Genomic DNA, 22,397 nt, shown 5'->3' on the forward strand with positions numbered 1-22,397 from the left:
TCTACATACTCTTGGTCATTTGAAAAAAAAAAAAATTTAATAATTTCTTAATTTAAAAGTATTTTTTATAAAAATTCCACTTCAATCCATGGTCACTTAGCCCCCATTCAGAGTATTTAGGGTGTTTGATGAAATCCTCATTACATACTCTAATTTGGAGATTTGGGGAAAGATTAACCAATTTGGTGGAAATTAGAATTTTATTTAAATTTCGCAACATTTTCTTAAATCAATTATAATATGAGCTTCTAACATGAAATCAAACATTTTATAACTTATTTTGTACGTTATTGATGGTTTGGAAATTTTTTTGAAAAAAATAAATTTTAAGTAAAAATAATTAAAAATTAATTTTTAAAAAAAATTCATAAATTCCAATTTGATTGACAAGGGGTGAGGATGTGGTGCCACCCACGCCACGTAAGATAGTGGAAAAACATTTAGATAATTAGGTCACTGACATACAACGTTGTATCGATGAATTGAAGCCATCATGGAAGACGTACAACGTCACTTTGATGTGTGACGGGTGGATTATTGTATTTTAAATTATTTTAAAATAATTTAGTGTTTTAAAATATCCGTTGCGACGGACCATGGCTATGGCCATAAGTGCGCATATGCCCTACGGATGTGTCTTTTTACTGAAAGATTATATCCTTTCAATTTTTGTTTTGAAAAGTTATGTCTTTTGAAGCCTAAGGGTCGCACCACTTGGGTTTAAACCCAATAGTCACAACCCTTTATGAAAGGGTGTCTTCACAAAGTTTATAAATAGACTTTCTCTCATCTGTTTTAAAAAAAGTAAATATTTTATATTAAAAGCACGGTTTAAGTGTTTTCTAGTTTCGGTTAAGACTACAAAGTGGTTCGAGCCCGTGTACAGTGAGTGCACCGCTGGGACCGGGTCATAGTCGTTGTATCCTGAAGGTTGATTGCTTTAGAAACCTGTTACACTTGGGACGCTGTCCAAGGGGAGCAAATTCGATTTCAAGACGAGTGACTCATGTCACGCCTCGACTTCTATAAACCGATAAGTTTTCTTTTTTCTCAATTTAAATTTATTTTATTTAAATAGTTTTTCAAACTCCATATCCCAACAATCTTGAAATTGAATTTGTTTGAAAAACTATTGAAGAATTACGGTTGCATCTATTTGGTTGGAATAGCCCAAAATGAAACCACACCAATCTGATTTGTGGGCCATGACTCATATAATCTAGAGTTGTCATATCTCACCTAATGGTCAAGATCTTGTAGATACTTATTATGTAAGTTCCTTGGACCACATGAACAAAAGTAAACATATGCACCGACTGAGTAGGATATACACTGATCTCAACATCCCTGTACAATAAAGATCAACCCAAAATGCATTTCAAAATGAGATTTTGTGTTGGGATTCCAATCATATCAGGAATTCTTCTTTGTAGACCACCATGCATGGTTAAAAATAAAACTTTGTAAAGAAAAATGTGAAAGAAACTTAAAAATACAATCTTCCAAAGTATCTTCTAAAATGGGCCTGATAGGTCGATGGTGTGATCACTATCTCATAAGTCTGCTAGTTGCTTACATGTGGATGGGTAATATTCATTGTACAGTCAACCGGATGAAGGATCTAAGTCAATCATGTACGTGCCAGAAATAGAATTCTTGATATTGGGAAATGTAGTTGTTAATTATGTTTTCCCATCATTTTCAAGTTGGTGCAGCCCTTAAAGGTTCTAACAAGGAGCATATGGTGGTTATAACAGTTTTATATGGACTTGACATGTTACATGAGAGCAAACAGCATTCCGATGACCCTTGATCTAGTCCACTGATCTGATGGACCTCACATGGGAATAAAATCGCCAAATATGGAAAGACTTGAATGTCCCAATAAAGAGATTTCTTGGACAATCTCATTAAATAAATAAATAAATAGGTGAAAATGGCTCAAATCCAAAAGGATGTAAAAAAAAAGTAATAATGAACTGATACTCTAATCACTTGTTCAGCAAAAATGAAGTGGACAATTAGAATCATCTATCTTAATTGCCCATGGGTTTATTCAGCGAAAATGAAGTGCTCTGTTAAACCTTTAATACTTTAACAGAGCACGGTGGTTCATACACATGCAATCTATAATTTTATATGATATATGTCTTTGGATAATCTAATCTGGGCCCAATTTTGATGATCAAGACTATTCAATTAATATACCAGACCATGTATAATGTGTCACCAAAATTATTCTCCCAATGGACAATCTTACATGTCTAACTTATAGATTGCAAGTGGATGGTTTGCTGTCTACTTTATGATAGGATATTTTGGGAAGATATTTGATGGCGACTGATGATGGGTAGCACAAGGGTGCATGGTCTGCATCGTGAAAAAATATGGCCTACTATATTGTTGGTGCTTGAACAGATATAACATATCATTTTGATCAAGTGCATGTTAAGGAGTTAATTTTTGTGTGATTGATGTGCATAGAATGAATATCGATATTGATATATATTGATCTTTAGAAATGCAGTAGAATGCACGGTTTCACACTAAGGCGTCACTGCACACATATTTGTAATATAAATAGTTCATTGGTAGGTTATTTTTTATATTTATAATGACCTAAAAATTAAGTTATAACGTGAACCGACCATTGATATGAATAACTTTTATAATAATGAGTACACACAATGAATAAATGAGTATGTTATATTGAACTTAATCAAATCAATGACCAAGTCTATTAAACCATGGGCTCACTTATCACTATGTATCTATAAACAATGCACATTATTCATTTTGTATCATTGCATGTATCTTATGGCATTTAATCCATTCTATATGGATTAATGATTGATATGTTTGAATCTTGTATCCATATGTCATATGTAAAAAATATAGTCTTCCTATTATAATATGATACATTAGACAATGTATGACACTTGATACATAGACACTTAGAAATTGCACATATGTGAAAAACATCCCATTTATAAAGATTTGAAATTATGGGGGTTATGTACTTATATGCACTATAATATTCCATACAAATATTATATTGGCCCATGTGGGATGATTAAGCTGGTGCATTTTTAAATATTAGCTTTTGCAAGCCCAATAGATGAAAGGTCTACATCTTATATGTGTATTACTTTTATAAATATTAAGTACTTGAAACTCATATTATATGAATACTTGTCTTTCTAGAGTTTCACTTACAATGAAGCAAATGGTGACTTAAGTTTCTCAAATGAACTAGTAGTAAATGTGCATTAATTTAATGTTAATTCTGACTTACATTTTATTATGTAAAAAGTAATATAGAATATTAGGTCTAATAACAGACAAACCATCAGCACATATCACTTAACTGTTTAACACACTTATCGCTGTTTTTCTATAAACGGTTCATATTATTGCTCTTATACGTAAAGTTGTTGATAGAGTAATGAGTACGCATGCCTAATTTACGAGACAAGTTACATTCACTTTTGGCATCGTTCACAATACTTTCTATACAATATTACATGCTTAGAAAGGCGGAGGAAATGTTATTTCCATCTGATCATGTGCCAAACTAGAACACCTTTTAGATCCAGTCAATTCATATGATAGTTCCTACCAAAGATTTCTCTTAACTCTTGGTTAATGGGTTTATCAGATGAGCCATAAATTTTGGGGGTACACTCAGATGCATAAACCACTTAACGCATGAAATCCAAGCTTAGTCAATAAGTATTTGACAAATAGGTTGACATATACAAAATTGAATATTTGCACTAAGAAAACTATATGTTGAATGTTATGGATCAATATGCACATGTTTTATATTGACATATAGATCTTTGAAACAGTGTGTCTAGAATTAAAACATATTACATGTTTTAATGATCAAATTGGTAGCCATCAAATGAATGGTTAGAAAGAATATTGTTAGCAGTTTGAATTCAAAAGATGATTATTGGATCAATGAAATTTTGAGGCTATATTTTATTCTCATTGGATGCTAGATTTGGACATTTGAGATTGGTATTTATATGATACTATAAGTTCATTTGATGAACTGTGTTGTTTTACCATAAATAAATATATCTAATGGCTAAACTTATGCACCTATAGAGCCCATTGTTCAATCCTTCGATCAAGATACTTAATAATGAACTTGGGCATTTCTCTTTCATATTCAGTTGTCAAATATTCATTGATTATATTAACTTTTAATCACTAATTGATAAATTGTCCAACCTTTTATGTGTTAGGGAACATGTAATAACATGATAATGTTGCAATATGATTACATGAAGGTTATACTCTATTTTAATTGTCATACGTATATGCATGACAGATTACTCCAGCCTCTTTATATTGCAGATACAATAAGTTAGGCTAGTGAAGTTGGTTGAATGGTAATAGTACATACAGGGCTGAGAAAGTTGGTTGTATTCAGAGCCGGTGATACGACAACTATTATAATAAAAGTGATGCTTAGTATCTGTTGCTTGATGGGGTCGTAATTATTGACTTTGTGATGTTAGAAATGAGTTTGGTATGCTTTAGCTTGAGACATGAATAATTAAAAAGGTTGCAACTGACTATTAAAGACTTGACTGAGGAGCAAAAGGAAGAATCCGCCTAAACAGAGGCTCGTTTTAGTTAGTTGGTGAGACAATAGCTTGTCAATACGATGATCCCTAGCTGATCTGAAAGGACGATTAGCCATAATGGGACTAAGACATAGCCAAACTCGTATGAGGAGAAAGCCTGATGGAGCAAAGGCGGGTGGAGGTAGAAAGCCTACGGGTCATAAATCCTCTAACCAAGTGACTATCTAAAAGATTAGTCAATGATACATCGAAGGAAATTGGGTTGAGCCTAATATATGAGCTACCAGTGTTGGCAATATAACCTATACGAGTAGAGATCCTATTAGATAGGTTCAATGGGTAACAACACGACACTAGGTAGATGATTGCACTGATGTAAATGAGCCCCTTTTATGGTATACAGTGCGAGTAGTAATGAAGAAGGATGAGTTTTTGAACTCTTAATGAATCCATAGCCATATATTTGGTAGTGTACCCAATTGCTGCATACACTTGATGGAATTTACCTATATGGGTGTGGAGGTAGAGGCCGCTTCCTATAGGAATCTAGGCAAATTCTCTATAGCACTTGTGAAATTCAGGTAATGGTGTATGACCGAAACGCACCGAACCATATAATCACTTGTAGCGGAAAAGTTGTGTGAGTGGTATGTACTTGCGATATACATCAAAAGGAATTAGGTTCAAGACTATAGTGTCACCTGATTCCTGTAGACCTGTCATGTTTACTCTAATGTCAGTTCAAGTCTATGGTGGCACCGGCACCATTGCACACAACTCTTCCATCTTAACCCGAAATGTTAAAAATTTTAAAACATGTGGGAGATTATTGTATTTTAAATTATTTTAAAATAATTTAATGTTTCAAAATATCCATTGGGACGGACCATGGTTGTGGTCATAGGTGCACATGTGCCCTACGGATGTGTCTTTTTACTGAAAGGTTTTATCTTTTCAATTTTTATTTTGAAAAGTTGTGTCTTTTGAAGCCTAAGGGTCGCACCACTTGGGTTTAAACCCAATAGTCACAACCCTTTGTGAAAGGGTGTCTTCACAAAGTCTATAAATAGACTTTCTCTCATCTGTTTTAAAAAAAGTAAGAAAAAGTTTGTTTTATATTAAAAGTACGGTTTAAGTGTTTTCTAGTTCGGGTTAAGACTACAAAGTGGTTCGAGCCCATGTATAGTAAGTGCACCGCTGGGACCGGGTCATAACCGTTGTATCCTAGAGGTCGATTGCTCTGGAAACCTATTGCACTTGGGACGCTGTCCAAGGAAAGCAAATTCGATTTCAAGCCGAGTGACTCATGTCACGCCTCGACTTCTATAAACTGATAAGTTTTCTCTTTTTCTCAATTTAAATTTATTTTATTTAAATAGTTTTTCAAACTCCATATCCCAACATAGATTACACCAATGAAGATGTCGGTGATAAATTTAATATATTGTAGGAAGGGACAGTATTCTTGAAGTCCATAGATGACAATAATCATATTAAAGACTCAAATTATATCTATATGCTAGTGTATGATATCATGAAAGACATTAGGAGGAAGAACATCATGATATTCATTACGGACAATGAGTGCGCATTTGTGAAGATAGAAAAGAAAAAAAAAGTCAATGAAAAATTACCACTTATAATGGACCCCGTAAGCAATCATTGCATAAATCTAATGTTAAAGGCAATAGGACGCATTCAATGAGTATTATGATTATTGATGCCCGGTTGATTAAAATTTTCATCAACAACCACACCTAGTTACTAACCAAAATGCATGAAAGGTATGGTGGGGATATGATGCGGTCAGGGAGATGTGATTCATCACAAATTACATTGCACTAGACAATTCGTTAAAACATAGGTAGGGGTTAAGAGAGCTCTTTAGTTCTAAGTGTAAGACCCGTATCCTAGACCGTACCGTTCCGTAGACTTTCACGGTCTTTCCGGTCGAATTTCGACAACTTTCGACCCTTAACTAGTATTTTCGCGCAACCCTGAGTCACACGTCGTCAACCCGAGTTGACTCAACTCAAGACTTGTACCCTAGCCGATGTCGCGTCTCGCGCGCCGATCCAATACTCTGGCCAGGAGATGTGGGCCAGCGTTCGGTGCGAGGAAAACGCCGAGCGTGCGAATTCCGAGAGAACCTCTACAATATGTCACATCAATCAATCAACCAATCAATCTCATCGTGTCAAGTATATGTCAAGTACACATCACCTTTTACCCATTCCCAAGCAACCCCAAAGTTAAAAAGCTTCTTACACATCCATCACCCACCACATCCATCACCCATCTCTCACTTTCTCTCTTTAAAACCCTCTCTCTCTCATTTTCATTTCTAAAACTCTCTTTCCCAAGTAAAAAAATACCACACATTCAAGCTCTTTCTCCTCTAAGAGAGCTTTGTGTATGGCCAACTTCCTACCCTCTCATCTCCCATCTCAACCATCCAAACTTTATCTCCTCCGTTAGGATTGAAGTTAAGGAGCAAAGGAAGTCTAAGGAGCAAGAAGAAGTGAAGGTGGGTGATCTTGGACGCATTTTTTGTGATTAAAGGGCCACATGTAGTGGGACCCACTTTGATGTATGCTTGTATCCATGAGGGGCCCATAGTGGCGAGGCCCCTCCGTTATCTCTGATTTTTCTTTACCTCTCTCTCTCTCTCTCTCTCTCTCTCTCTCTCTCTCTCTCTCTCCATGATCATGGCCCACTATGATGTGTATATTTTACCCATGCCATCCAAAACGATGCGGCCCACCTTGATCATACCCTTTTAATCGGAACCGTCCATCTATTTTATCCAAGCCATCCAGTGGGCCTAGATGATGAGCAAACACAAATATCAGGTTGTTTCAAAATAGATGGGCCATGTGGGACCCCACTTGATGAGGTGTACATCCATACCATCCGTCCAAGGGTGCTGGACGTAACCAACAGTGGGGGGTGCTAACAGTGAAGTATGGACTGACAGTGGGGTTGCTAGCAGTGAAGTATGGACTGACAATGGGTGTGCTAATAGTGGAGGTGTATTGAAGGTGGGTGTGTGCTGGCGTTAGGTGTGTGCTGACGGTGGGGTCCATGGGACCCATCCATGTCGTCCACCCTTTTTGATGGGCCACACATGGTGTATGTGGTTTATCCAGACCGTCCACCACCCCAGGGCGGTGGGACCCACGTCCATATGGGGCCCTCCCTGACACACACAAATCCATAGCTCAAGTGACAGGCTAAGTGAAAGATACCCCATTTCAACACTTGAGGTCTTGGTATCGATCCCTGTGGAGGTGGCTAACATGGAGTTTGTGTACTGACGTGGAGTGTTGACTGACGGTGGGGTCCATGGGACCCATCCACGCCGTCCATCCATTTTGGTGGGCCACACCATCACGTATGTGATGTCCATCGTCCAAGGACGGTGGGACCCACCCCATGTGTGGGGCAACACCATGATGAATGTCACTGTCCAGCACATTAGTATATATATATATATATATATATATATATATATATATATATATATATATATATATATATATATATATATATTATTTCAGATAATTTATTTTATAAGATATTATATATATGCTGTTGTGGTGGGCCTTATGTGGAACCCACCTCTGCTTCTTTTAAATAGCAGCAAAAGCTGCCTGTACTATGTTATATATACATATATATTATATTATATACAAATATATAAGGGTGGGCCCTACGAGGGACCCACCTCTGCTTTCTTAAAAGCAGCCAAGCTGCATGTACGGCAGCTTTATAGTTGCCTACTGGACGTCAGCAGGTTTAAGGACCGGCTGCTATTCACGGTAGTAAGTGGGCCCCACCACCAGCTGTTGTACAGGGAGCAAGTTCCATGGGTCCAACCTGTTCCATCCACACTGACAATCTATGGGACCCACTATGATACATGTGTTGTATTCAAACCGTCCAACCATTTGTGAGATCATTTGATGGCATGGGGTAAATGAGCGAGATCCAAAGTTCAAGTGGACCCCACCATTTGCAATAGTAATGGGGTACAATGACATCCACCATTTAAAACTTCTTAGGAGCCACAGTGGTTCCCACCCAAGCTGATATTTGGTTTTCACTTCATCTATCTCTATGTAACTTATGAATAGGTTGGATCTCAAAATACATAAGGGTGGGCCCGATTTGAAATACATAAGGACCATTTGAGTCGGCCCATTTGATTCGGCCCATTCGAATTGGCCCATTGATCGGCCCATTTGATTCAGCTCATTGATTCGGCTCATTGTCGGCCCATTGATCAGCCCATTTGATTCGGCCCATGTGTAAGGCCATGGGCCCACTATATGTTTAGCCGTATGTAGGTCACCCCTTGGGAGCAATGCTGGTTTGACATCCACATTGATAGACAATGATGGTTAGATGTCCTCATTGTGACCTTCCTTTAGGCCTTGTTAGGCCCATTCTCTACGTGGGTTAACCCAAATAAGTGAGCCACATTCGCCGTATGTGATTATCGATTCCGATTATGAGTATATAACAACATAGCATCATGATACACGTTCATACGCATCATCTGCATGCTTGTGATGAAATGAGTGATTGATCATCACACATGCTATTAAGCAGATTATTATGGACTCCCTGGTAAGGGAAGTTGCTCGCACGAGCGCGCGGTACGCACATGTTTGCTGTGTGATTCGATTTCTGAAGCCTAAGGGTCGCACCACTTGTGTTTAAACCCAATAGTCATAACCCTTTGTGAAAATGAGTTTTCACAAAGTTTATAAATAGATTTTCTCTCATCTGTTTTAAAAAAGTAAGAAAAAATTTGTTTTAAATTAAAAGTACGGTTTAAGTGTTTTCTAGTTCGGGTTAAGACTACAAAGTGATTCGAGCCCATGTATAGTGAGTGCACCGCTGGGACCGGGTCATAGCCGTTGTATCCTGGAGGTCGATTGCTCTGGAAACCTATTGCACTTGGGACGCTGTCTAAGGAAAGCAAATTCGATTTCAAGCTGAGTGACTCATGTCATGCCTCGACTTCTATAAACTGATAAGTTTTCTCTTTTTCTCAATTTAAATTTATTTTATTTAAATAGTTTTTCAAACTCCATATCCCAACATAGATTACACCAATGAAGATGTCGGTGATAAATTTAATATATTGTAGGAAGGGACGGTATTCTTGAAGTCCATAGATGACAATAATCATATTAAAGACTCAAATTATATCTATATGCTAGTGTATGATATCATGAAAGACATTAGGAGGAAGAACATCATGCTATTCATTACGGACAATGAGTGCGCATTTATGAAGATAGAAAAGAAAAAAAAAAGTCAATGAAAAATTACCACTTATAATGGACCCCGTAAGCAATCATTGCATAAATCTAATGTTAAAGGCAATAGGACGCATTCAATGAGTATTATGATTATTGATGCCCGGTTGATTAAAAATTTCATCAACAACCACACCTAGTTACTAACCAAAATGCATGAAAGGTATGGTGGGGATATGATGCGGTCAGGGAGATGTGATTCATCACAAATTACATTGCACTAGACAATTTGTTAAAACATAGGTAGGGGTTAAGAGAGCTCTTTAGTTCTAAGTGTAAGACCCGTATCCTAGACCGTACCGTTCCGTAGACTTCCACGGTCTTCCTGGTCGAATTTCGACAACTTTCGACCCTTAACCGGTATTTTCGCGTGACCCTGAGTCACACGTCATCAACCCGAGTTGACTCAACTCAAGACTTGTACCGTAGCCGATGTTGCGTCTCGCGCGCCGATCCGATACTCTGGCCAGGAGATATGGGCCAGTGTTCGGTGCGAGGAAAACGTCGAGCGTGCGAATTCCGAGAGAACCTCTACAATATGTCACATCAATCAATCAACCAATCAATCTCATCGTGTCAAGTATATGTCAAGTACACATCACCTTTTACCCATTCTCAAGCAACCCCAAAGTTAAAAAGCTTCTTACACATCCATCACCCACCACATCCATCACCCATCTCTCACTTTCTCTCTTTAAAACCCTCTCTCTCTCATTTTCATTTCTAAAACTCTCTTTCCTAAGTAAAAAAATACCACACATCCAAGCTCTTTCTCCTCCAAGAGAGCTTTGTGTATGGCTAACTTCCTACCCTCTCATCTCCCATCTCAACCATCCAAACTTTATCTCCTCCGTTAGGATTGAAGTTAAGGAGCAAGAAGAAGTGAAGGTGGGTGATCTTGGACGCATTTTTTGTGATTAAAGGGCCACATGTAATGGGACCCACTTTGATGTATGCTTGTATCCATGAGGGGCCCATAGTGGCGAGGCCCCTCCGTTATCTCTGATTTTTCTCTCTCTCTCTCTCTCTCTCTCTCTCTCTCTCTCTCCATGATCATGGCCCACTATGATGTGTATATTTTACCCATGCCATCCAAAACGGTGCGGCCCACCTTGATCATACCCTTTTAATCGGAACCGTCCATCTATTTTATCCAAGCCATCCAGTGGGCCTAGATGATGAGAAAACACAAATATCAGGTTGTTTCAAAATAGGTGGGCCATGTGGGACCCCACTTGATGAGGTGTACATCCATACCATCCGTCCAAGGGTGCTGGACGTAACCGACAGTGGGGGGTGCTAACAGTGAAGTATGGACTGACAGTGGGGTTGCTAGCAGTGAAGTATGGACTGACAATGGGTGTGCTAATAGTGGAGGTGTATTGAAGGTGGGTGTGTGCTGGCGTTAGGTGTGTGCTGACGGTGGGGTCCATGGGACCCATCCATGCCGTCCACCCTTTTTGATGGGCCACACATGGTGTATGTGGTTTATCCAGACCGTCCACCACCCCAGGGCGGTGGGACCCACGTCCATATGGGGCCCTCCATGACACACACAAATCCATAGCTCAAGTGACAGGCTGAGTGAAAGATACCCCATTTCAACACTTAAGGTCTTGGTATCGATCCCTGTGGAGGTGGCTAACATGGAGTTTGTGTACTGACGTGGAGTGTTGACTGACGGTGGGGTCCATGGGACCCATCCACGCCGTCCATCCATTTTGGTGGGCCACACCATCACATATGTGATGTCCATCGTCCAAGGACGGTGGGACCCACCCCACGTGTGGTGCAACACCATGATGAATGTCACTGTCCAGGCCGTCTAAGGCCTGGACATTAGATATATATATATATATATAATATATTATATCATATTATATATATTATATATTATATTATACTATATTATATATATGCTGTTGTGGTGGGCCTTATCTGGAACCCACCTCTGCTTCTTTTAAATAGCAGCAAAAGCTGCCTGTACTATGTTATATATACATATATATTATATTATATACAAATATATAAGGGTGGGCCCTACGTGGGACCCACCTCTGCTTTCTTTAAAGCAGCCAAGCTGCATGTACGGCAGCTCTATAGCTACCTACTAGACGTCAGCAGGTTTGAGGACCGGCTGCTATTCACGGTAGTAAGTGGGCCACACCACCAGCTGTTGTACAGGGAGCAAGTTCCATGGGTCCCACCTGTTCCATCCACACTGACAATCTATGGGACCCACTATGATACATGTGTTGTATTCAAACCGTCCAACCATTTGTGAGATCATTTGATGGCATGGGGTAAATGAGTGAGATCCAAAGTTCAAGTGGACCCCACCATTTGCAATAGTAATGGGGTACAATGACATCCACCATTTAAAACTTCTTAGGAGCCACAGTGGTTCCCACCCAAGCTGATATTTGGTTTTCACTTCATCTATCTCTATGTAACTTATGAATAGGTTGGATCTCCAAATACATAAGGGTGGGCCCGATTTGAAATACATAAGGACCATTTGAGTCGGCCCATTTGATTCGGCCCATTCGAATTGGCCCATTGATCGGCCCATTTGATTCAGCTCATTGATTCGGCTCATTGTCGGCCCATTGATCAGCCCATTTGATTCGGCCCATGTGTAAGGCCATGGGCCCACTATATGTTTAGCCGTATGTAGGTCACCCCTTGGGAGCAATGCTGGTTTGACATCCACATTGATGGACAATGATGGTTAGATGTCCTCATTGTGACCTTCCTTTAGGCCTTGTTAGGCCCATTCTCTACGTGGGTTAACCCAAATAAGTGAGCCACATTCGCCGTATGTGATTATCGATTCCGATTATGAGTATATAACAACATAGCATCATGATACATGTTCATACGCATCATCTGCATGCTTGTGATGAAATGAGTGATTGATCATCACACATGCTATTAAGCAGATTATTATGGACTCCCTGGTAAGGGAAGTTGCCCGCACGAGCGCGCGGTACGCACATGTTTGCTGTGTGATTGGATTACGTGATTCATGCATCTTGTATTGCGTGACATGGTTACTATACACCCTAGCGACATCAGGTACGTAGTCGCCACAGGCATATCATGATTGGCAGAATTGGATACCAAAAATTATGTTCTAGATGGGGTGCTATAGATATCCCTGGGTGAAAGTCCCTAAACCCTTATGGTACCAGGAGGTTGCTCCAACGTCTAGACCGAGTGGGTGCATGAGCGCCAAGTGCCGAATACCGTGAGGCTGCGCTTTCCACTATATTGTGGTCGATTGGAAGGGGGTGCGGCCTTACCCGCCCGAGAGGAGGGACAAAGCTAGGCTGAGTTTGACCAGCTCGAGGAATGGGTCCGCTATTGACGAGCCGAGCCCGATATTGGCAGGCGGATAGTGAAGTCTCTTCCACTCACCTTATTACGCGTGATGGGGAGGCAATTCGGTTTGAAGTGTACTAGACCCCGGTGATATTCCAGATTTAAACTGTATTGACATATGGACTCAGATGAGGAATTGTATACTTGAGTTGCATCTCGCATCGCATGGCCTTGGTATGGCCGACATCACTCATGTCTTGCATCGCATAACCTTGGTACGGCTTATAGTATTCATGGATTCATCAGCATGTTCTGCATTACTCTGATACTGCATAACTGTATTACTACCTTGCGCACACACTCTCACCACCCTCTAAGCTTTCTATAAGCTTATGCACGACCATTGCGTGCAGGTGACGTTGGACCGTAGCAGCGCTAAGGCAGGAGCGCATAGCAGATCATCTTGGAGCTTTTGTCAATTATCATTGTATTTCCCTTTATGCTCATTGTACTTATAAAGTTTTTGATCATAGTGAAAATGTGATGGAGTTTTTTGTTGTTGTTTGTAGGTTATGCCTTTAGTTGTGCTTATTATGAATCAAACTGACGTTGAAAATCCTCCTCGTAGCATCCCAAGATCGGAACCTAGCGAATGAGCGCTGTGAGTAAAGAATGGGGTACTACGGTGTCGGCGCCGGATTCGACAATCGAAAATTTTGTAAGCTCGGTTTTCGAGTTTGGAGCGTGACACTAAGGGTGGTAAGAGAGTAATTTGGAGGATTAAGGAACTTATTTTAAATAGCTACTTCTAAGATTGTGTACAGTGTGGTATATATTTTAAAGCCCACATATAGTTCTAAGGACAGTGAATAATGAGATATATTCGTCCATAGGTTCCTCTATGAGTCCATGCGGTTAATGAAAGAACATCAAATCTGAAGCCCCCAATGTATATAAACAAGTGCATGCAATAATTGATTACCACCAAGATATGACTCTTGCACACCAACTTCATTGGGCTAATAAGTAATTACATGAGCTATATTTAATTTTTCTTATGCTTCAATACTTTACTAATTCTTTGATTAGCATGTATGGTTCTTTTGTTGTATTGATATGTGAATATATAAACCATGTTGGGTTTCAGCATTCTTCATGAATTCTAAGTATCACTACACCCGTAGACTATTTGATGACAATGGCCTAAAAAATGATGCACACTGTATATAAGAAGTTATTCCCCAACTGTCAAAAAAAAAAAAATGCAACTTTGGTAATGAGGCAAACATGTTTCATACTTAGATGTTCCTCGAAATCCTTATATACAGAATTATTGCTAAATGTCATCAACATATTATTCGATTTTACAACTTTGTTGGTATGTTTGGGTGAGAGGTCGTGTACTCGATGAGGGTAAAGATGATGCCATGTGAGTTGTTGCAATGGTTAGTTCTTAAAGTTGAAAGTTAATTTTTGTATTTTAATGCTACATGTGGAACTAAGAAAAAATTATTAATTTCACGGCCGAATGGTAAGCCATATGCAGGAGCGATTGCAAAATATTATGACGACTTGCTATCTGTGCACTCGCATTGACGATGTCCTCCTCACCATGTGAAAGAAATTGGACTATATTATGTCTCATTTGTACGATTAGGACCATTTATCATGCAGGTCCCATGTCAAACACCTAATTGCTTCCTTTTGTTGGTGAAGGATGTGCGAGATCAAGGTCGTTCATCAAGTGGATGACAACGAACTTGTCGATATTATGATTATTTGATCGGTGGTCCACCTTTAACAAACATATTGCACTTTGTATGAAAAATCAGGACCATTCATTTAATTGGTAAGTCAAATCAATGGATGTTGGTGTGTGACCCATACAATGGATCGGCCTTATTTTGGAACCGCTTAATCATCATGATGTGGCCCTTGTCTTGCTTTTTGAGGGCCAGAATGGATTGATGGTTTACCACGGCTTTAAAAACTCCAACCGTATGTAGGTATATATAGCGTAGTTGTTCAGCATTCTGATCCATCCAGATCACTGAATCACTGATGGATGGAACATAAACAAAAAAATAACATGAATAGGACGATCATAACCATCTGATTTTGCCTCTAGAATTTTGGACCATCCATTTGGCAGCCATCAGTTGGATGGTTAAGATTCCTTGATAAGGATGATTTTTTAGATTTGATTAATCCACAATTTGCCAAAAAAATAAAAATAAATTTACTAGCACATCTAGATGGCAGGGCCCACAAATGTAGTGGATCTGAGGTCCTATACTCATATGCTCGCATTGATTGCAGGGCCCATAGATTGAATGATCAGATGTCCTTCACGAGATAATTGCTACTTCGAAAGGTGTTGGACGCTAACTTACATCCAATGGTTTGAAAAAAAAAATCATATATTAACACTTCATTAAGTTTTTATTTATATTCAAGGCCCTAATAAAATAATTAATTTTTCATTAAGCTACTTCAAAAATTAATTTTGCTTGAATACTATGCACCCCTAAATCAATTCTTTGTGAATTTTGACCCCTCCTTTTAAATTCCTTCCAAGAAAAATATATCATTCGAGTCAAAGTCAAGATCAAAGCTCGTTTGGGACTATTTTTAAATCGGTGAGTATTTTTCACTATTTTTCTTTCTTTCTTTCTTTCTTTCTTTCTGTTTTTTTTCTTTTTTTGCTATATATTTTGTTAAATTAGTAAAACATCATTAGAAATATATTATTCTTCATGTTTTGTATGAAAAATCCTTAATTTGAAACTAGGATTTTCATATTTGGGGGAGATTTGCTTATTTAAGGAAAATCAAAACCTCCCCAACTTTTTCCAAATTAATTGCAATTTTAGTGTCCAAATATGAAATCAAACACATATATAATCTAATCTACATTTTCTTTGTAATTTGGAGATTTTTGAAAAAATAGTTTCTGGATTAAAAGTAATTTTTATAGAAATTCGACTTCAATCAGTAATCTATTGGCCACCATTTCATAGTGTTTAGGGCGTTTGATGAAATCATCGTTAAATTCACTCTAATTTGGAGATTTGGGAAAAGATTTATTAATTTGGTAGAAATTGATTTTCTCGACATTTTCTCAAATCGATTACGATTTGAGTTTCTAACATAAAATCAAACATATTATAACTTAATCTATACATTATTACTGGTTTGGAGATATTTTGTTAATAAAAAATATTTTTTAACTAAAAATACTAAAAAAATCATAAATTCCAATTTGATTGACAAGTGGGAGGATGTGGTGCCACCCACACCACATAAAATAATGAAAAAAAAATATTTAGATGATGAGGTCACTGACATGTAACGTTATTTTGTTGAATTGAGGCCATGGTGGGAGACATACAATGTCACTTTGATGTGATATGGGTGGACTGGACCAACAAGGTGTTGGTGATAAATTTTATGTATTATAATGAGATATGGTATTCTTAAAGTTAGTAAATGACAATAATCGTATTAAAGACTCAAACCGTATCTATATGCTAGTATATGATGTCATGAAAGACATTGGGAGGAAGAACATCATGCGCTTCATCATGGACAATGAGTGCACATTTATGAAGGTGAGAAAAGAGTCAATGAAAAATTACCACTTATAATGGACCCCATGCGCAGCCCATTGCATAAATCTAATATTGGAGGCAATAAGAGGACTTCAGTGAATGCTATTGTTATAGGTAAAATTGAGCTAACCTAATGTATGACGCACGTAGCGACAAAAGCATCCAAACGGACTCTCTGAAATACCTAAGGGTTAGGGAAGATGAGCCGAGCAGGGAGACTCAATGACCAGGCCGAAACACTTAAACTGGTTTGAAAATAAGACTTGTCAACAAACATATAGATCTCAGCTACAAGCAACAATTTCATCAGTAGACCTGCCGACCTCGACCTTATATGGCAACCTCAAGGTCAGATGCTAACCTCAACTTTTGATGACGATTACGACCTTGATTTCGACCTCGACCTCCGATCTAACCTCAAGGTATGATGCCGACCTTGGGCTTAGAATGGAAATATCCAGAGAGAATCTGGCACCGTGTATGGGTAAGATCCCTCCTCCCCCCAGTGAAGTCTCAGCCGAAGATCACACCAATCGAGGCATAATCGAAGAAAAATACGATAACGAATTCCGATTCCAATACAAGCTCCTCTAATGTATCTTACAAACATACTTGGATACGGGAATTTCCTAAAAGCACTTATAAATACAGCATCCCCTTCAAGAAAAAGGTACGCGCAACTATTCCAGTCCCACTATACCTACAGTGGGTCCATACACCTAACTTAGGCATCGGAGGGTCCCCGACCACAACTGGCGCCCCCAGTATCACCTTGTTCTCCATTAATTTATAAGTATTCAGCAGCTTACAGGAGGTGAAGCAAGATCGATCGAATTTGAGTAACAACAATTTGGAACCATCTGTGGGAACGTAAGCCATCCGAAAGTTTCCTTTACATCAAAGCTACTTATCCGCTTTTCCCTTTATCCTACAATGGCTAAAGGGAAAAAGAAGGGCCTTGGCTACCATTACTAAGCGAATCCCAATACCAGAAGAACAGCCTAAGAGCCCTCAAGCACCACAATCAGATCATCAGCCCGACCTCCTCCCGCGACAATTCCATAAAGATCCCGGAATAGGGCGGGTCGGCTCGTCTCTTTAGAAAACCAAATCGACACTATAGTCGATAATGTAGATCGGATAATACGAATATTGGAGAGACGACATTCATTCCCCAACCAAGGTGTCGAAGTGAGAGCAACAACTGCGCAATCTTGACCTCTACAAATACCTCACGATTCATATGCGGTAAAGGATCGATTAGCGTGATGCGGGGGGTCCCCATGCAAACAATGGGAACAACCGAGCTCGTCAAGTCTAAGATGCACCATACTCTAGAGAAGAGAATGCATGGGAAGGCTCCTGAGGTTATCGCAAAAGGCAAAGTTTTGGGAAGCAGAGCTGAAGAAAATTCGAGATCGGATCGAAGACATCCAACAAGCATGCCAGGAGAAATCCCTAGCCTCCGTTGATGTCATGCCCGAGGAAGCCGAGCCTTCGTTCACAGACGACATCATGAGATCCCATCTACCGTTTAAGTTTTGGATGGCTAGATCACAACCTACTCAGGGTTAAGAGACCTGACCGAACACCTAGAGTCTTTCAGAGCTTGGATGGAACTTCATGGTGCTTTTGGACCCATGATGTGCAGAGCATTCTCCCTGACAATGTCTGGGGCTGCGCGGAAATAGTACAGACACCTGAAGCCGAAGTTCATTAGCTCATTCACTCAACTCAGCAAGGCCTTCATCACGCAGTTCATCGACGGAAAAGACAGGAGAAAGTCGTCAACTCACCTTCTCATGATTACTCAGAGCGGGGACAAGTTTCTAAGATATTACATCATCTGCTTCAATGCCGAAGAAGTTTAAGTTGACGGTTACTCCAACTAGATAGATCTTGCCACCATGATAGCTGGCTTTAAGTAGGGAAAGTTCCTCTTCTCGAGTGGTAAGAACCCCCCGATTACTCTCACTGATCAACTTAACCGAGCTAACAAATATTCAAACGAAGACGAGCTCTTCAGCTCAAGAAGACCTACTCAAGGTAAAAAACAACTCAGCTAAGGACAAGAAGCAAAAAGAATAAGGGGAGTGATTGCTTGCCTCCAAGTGCAAAGGTTCGTAAATAATATCATATGAATACAGGGTCAATCCCACAGAGAGATAATTTATGAGAATGGAAAAAATTAAATGCAAAACTAAGTAATGAAAACTAAACGGATGATTTGATTTAGAAGGTTTTAAATGTATGAAATTCAATTAATTTGAAAACAACACCCAAGCTTCAAAGTTCCACGCATAGGTTAATGTTTCATAAGTCATGATGACTTTGATAACACAATTATGATCTGAGCACTATGGGTAACTTAATCGGAAAATAAAACAGTTTAAATATTTTTAATAAATGATATAAAAGATTAAAGAATCATGGATTAGCATCATTGATATATATTCTCAAGCACCAGTGTTTTTAAGCATTCATATCCATAAGATAATGAATCAAAGAAATATGTAGCAGGTTGAGAACATCTCCCATCTTGGAAATCTAACCAATCCAGGTTAAGCTTATCCATCAATATGGATTTTATATGATGGAAACATATGGATCTCATATGAGAATCAAAAACCTAAACCTAAATAATTGATAACATGCATACACCATTCATCTCACCATTAAAAACAATCAATCATCATAATTTATAAAATCATTAAACCAATGTGCTTCCCTTCTAGTTTGCGCTAGAGGGAACTAGAAAAACATAACTAAATTACAAAAATAAAAAGCAAAAAGAAAGCAAGAAAAATAAATAAATAAACTTATAAAGAAAAATAAGAACTATGAAACTTGAAAACTTTCTAAAAACCCTAGAAAAATCCTAGATCTTACCATTGAATGCTCTGAAATATGCTTAGGAATGCCTTGGGAATCTTTATTTATAAGTGGGGTACTCCCTCCTTCAAACTGGTTTGAAAAATCCAGAAACCGCATCAAATTTTCTTACTTCGCGTAAACTCTTCGATATCATCGAGCAGCCTTCGATGTCATCTGAGACTGGCTTCAATGTCATCTAACTGGTTTCCATGTCATCAAAAACTGCATCCAATTTGTCCGGTAACCAAACTTGATTTTCCTGTAATTCTTCGATGTCATCTAAACTCCTTCGATGCCATTGAAGACTGACTTTAATGATATCTTCGATGTTATCTAAAGCTCAGATCCTGCGAATTTCTACACAAATTTTTACACTTTCTTCCTTTTTCACTTGGTTTTATTGACTCTTGGGGTCTTGAAATATTTAATCTTGGTATTCAAATGGTCGATTCTTTTACTTGGTGATTCTTGAGCATCAAATTCATGCTTTTAACAATTTTTTTCAATCTAAGCTCTTAAACTCACCTTACAAGACAAACATAAGTAAAACATAATAGTAAGCAGTATATTGTTCATAAAACCAGTATATAGATGGGAGAAAACAAGCAATATTTGACACTCAACAGGGAGCCGTTTGCCGCTAATAACAAGAGAAAAAATGAGGACGACCAAAGCAAAAGCCAGCTCACTGGCCTAAGTCCAGCGGAAAAAATATCTAATGAGTTCCTGATTTATCCATATCAAATTCATAAATATGTTCCTACAAAAATTAGTTGACCTTTGTTGGACTGTATAAGAATCAACGGTTCCTGAGGGAAGTACCCAGGTGCATCCACTTTATTGGCCCTACATGGACCTCATAAGAAGAGTCAAATTCAACTAGTCAATATCGTGACCCTCACACATCCTCAAGTCTAAGGATTAATCATCTTTCATACATCATCAAGTCCTAATATTACAATCATAGTCCAGACTAATGAGTCCCCAGAATGTTAGCTTGATATCGATCCACCAATGAACATGACCAAAGTTCCGAACTTGAATCCTTTTGTTCATGGCACACTCACACTTCTGTGTAGGGTAAAGGTAAGGCATAAAAAGATACTCAGTGGGTTCTCAATGGTGGAGAATGTCCATCATGACTCAAGTCAATCCTCTCACACAAAATTGTTATGCATCTCATGAACTAATATCCACGAATGTGTCCCATGCACCTATGATGGTCATGGTCTAATAAGGTACTGAGATCCATGAACCATGACCCTCCTAGGTCAATGATCGCCATGTCCAATCTTTGGTTCTCAATGACTATTAGAGGAATCACTCAACAAACCCATAATGAATATTCAAGGTAACATTATATACTGATGATTAATGGGATGTCCACCAAGGACTCATGATCATCATGATCTACAACTGAGATCGCCCTAATCAGATGCACATGGTTAATAGATTAGAGCTCACATTGGTTTTATAAGGTATTGGCTCCAACAACAACCACACACATTATTCACAGATATATTTTTAGTTTTTTTACTTCTGCTTGGGCTTTTTATTGTATTGTTTGTATTTTCATACATGTCTTCTTACCTTCATGAATTATATGAATTTACTTTGAATATACATATACCAGTTCAATGAGACACTACATAAATTAGAATTATATATGAAGAAAATATATTATTTGTACTTATATTTTGTAATGTTTTGATTTCTAAATATGCATAAATATCTATTTTTAATAATTCCTGAAGTTTTATTGAAAAAATTGACCACTATTCTAATGTTTCCCAAAAATAATAACACATTACACATACAATAATAAATAGATTTTTATATTCCAAAGGTGCAATACATCCATCCATTACATAAGTAAAACATTGATCATCAAATACTTTATAGAAAAGACATTACTTCTTAGTAGATGGCAGGGCTCATCTACGTTGAATGATTGTATCTGAATTAGTAATCAACACTAAATAAACCACACCAATCAGATGATCCTAACCATTAACCAGAATCTTTTCACGTTCCTTGAACACTCTACCATGCATCCATCTTTAACCTCAACGGTCCTCTAGTAAGTACATACGGTAATATTTTATTATGTATATTCATAATGGCATTAAGACAGTTTGGCCGAGTGGTCTAAGGCGCCAGATTTAGGCTCTGGTCCGAAAGGGCGTGGGTTCAAATCCCACAGCTGTCAAATTATTTTGAACTTATATTCTTCTTCTTTTCTTCTTTTTTTTTATTCAAATCAGAACCGTCCATCATGCAGGCCCCACATTAAACTTTTAGCGGTTTAAAATCACGCTTGTCCACCATTAGGAGTTAAATACTATAATGATATGATCACTGGTCCATGTTGATTATGTTCTATGAAAATAAATTCCATTTTGTTTTCGCACTGAACTTGTGCGATCAGGGCCATTCATCAGGCGGCCCCATGTCGAACACTTTGTTGCTTAAAATCAGGACTGTCCATCAAGTGGCCCGACCTAGAACTTGCAGTGGTTTAAAATCAGGCTGGTATGAAAATCAGGACCATTCATTTAATTAGTAGGATCAAAGCTGATGGATGCTGGGGTGTGGTCCATACCAGCCTTATCTTGGAACCAGTTGATCATCATGGTGTGGCCCATTCTCTTGCTTTT

General features: G+C 38.4%; 1 non-coding gene across 1 annotated transcript; it reads left to right on the top strand.

The window, feature by feature from the left end:
• Nucleotides 1-21,869: 21,869 nt before the first annotated feature.
• TRNAL-UAG (transfer RNA leucine (anticodon UAG)) lies at nucleotides 21,870-21,949 on the top strand. The gene has a single exon. It is a non-coding gene; the product is annotated as a tRNA-Leu (tRNA).
• Nucleotides 21,950-22,397: the final 448 nt, after the last annotated feature.

The sequence above is a fragment of the Magnolia sinica genome, chromosome 19 (genome assembly GCF_029962835.1).
Source record: "Magnolia sinica isolate HGM2019 chromosome 19, MsV1, whole genome shotgun sequence".
NCBI classification, from domain to species: Eukaryota; Viridiplantae; Streptophyta; class Magnoliopsida; order Magnoliales; family Magnoliaceae; genus Magnolia; species Magnolia sinica.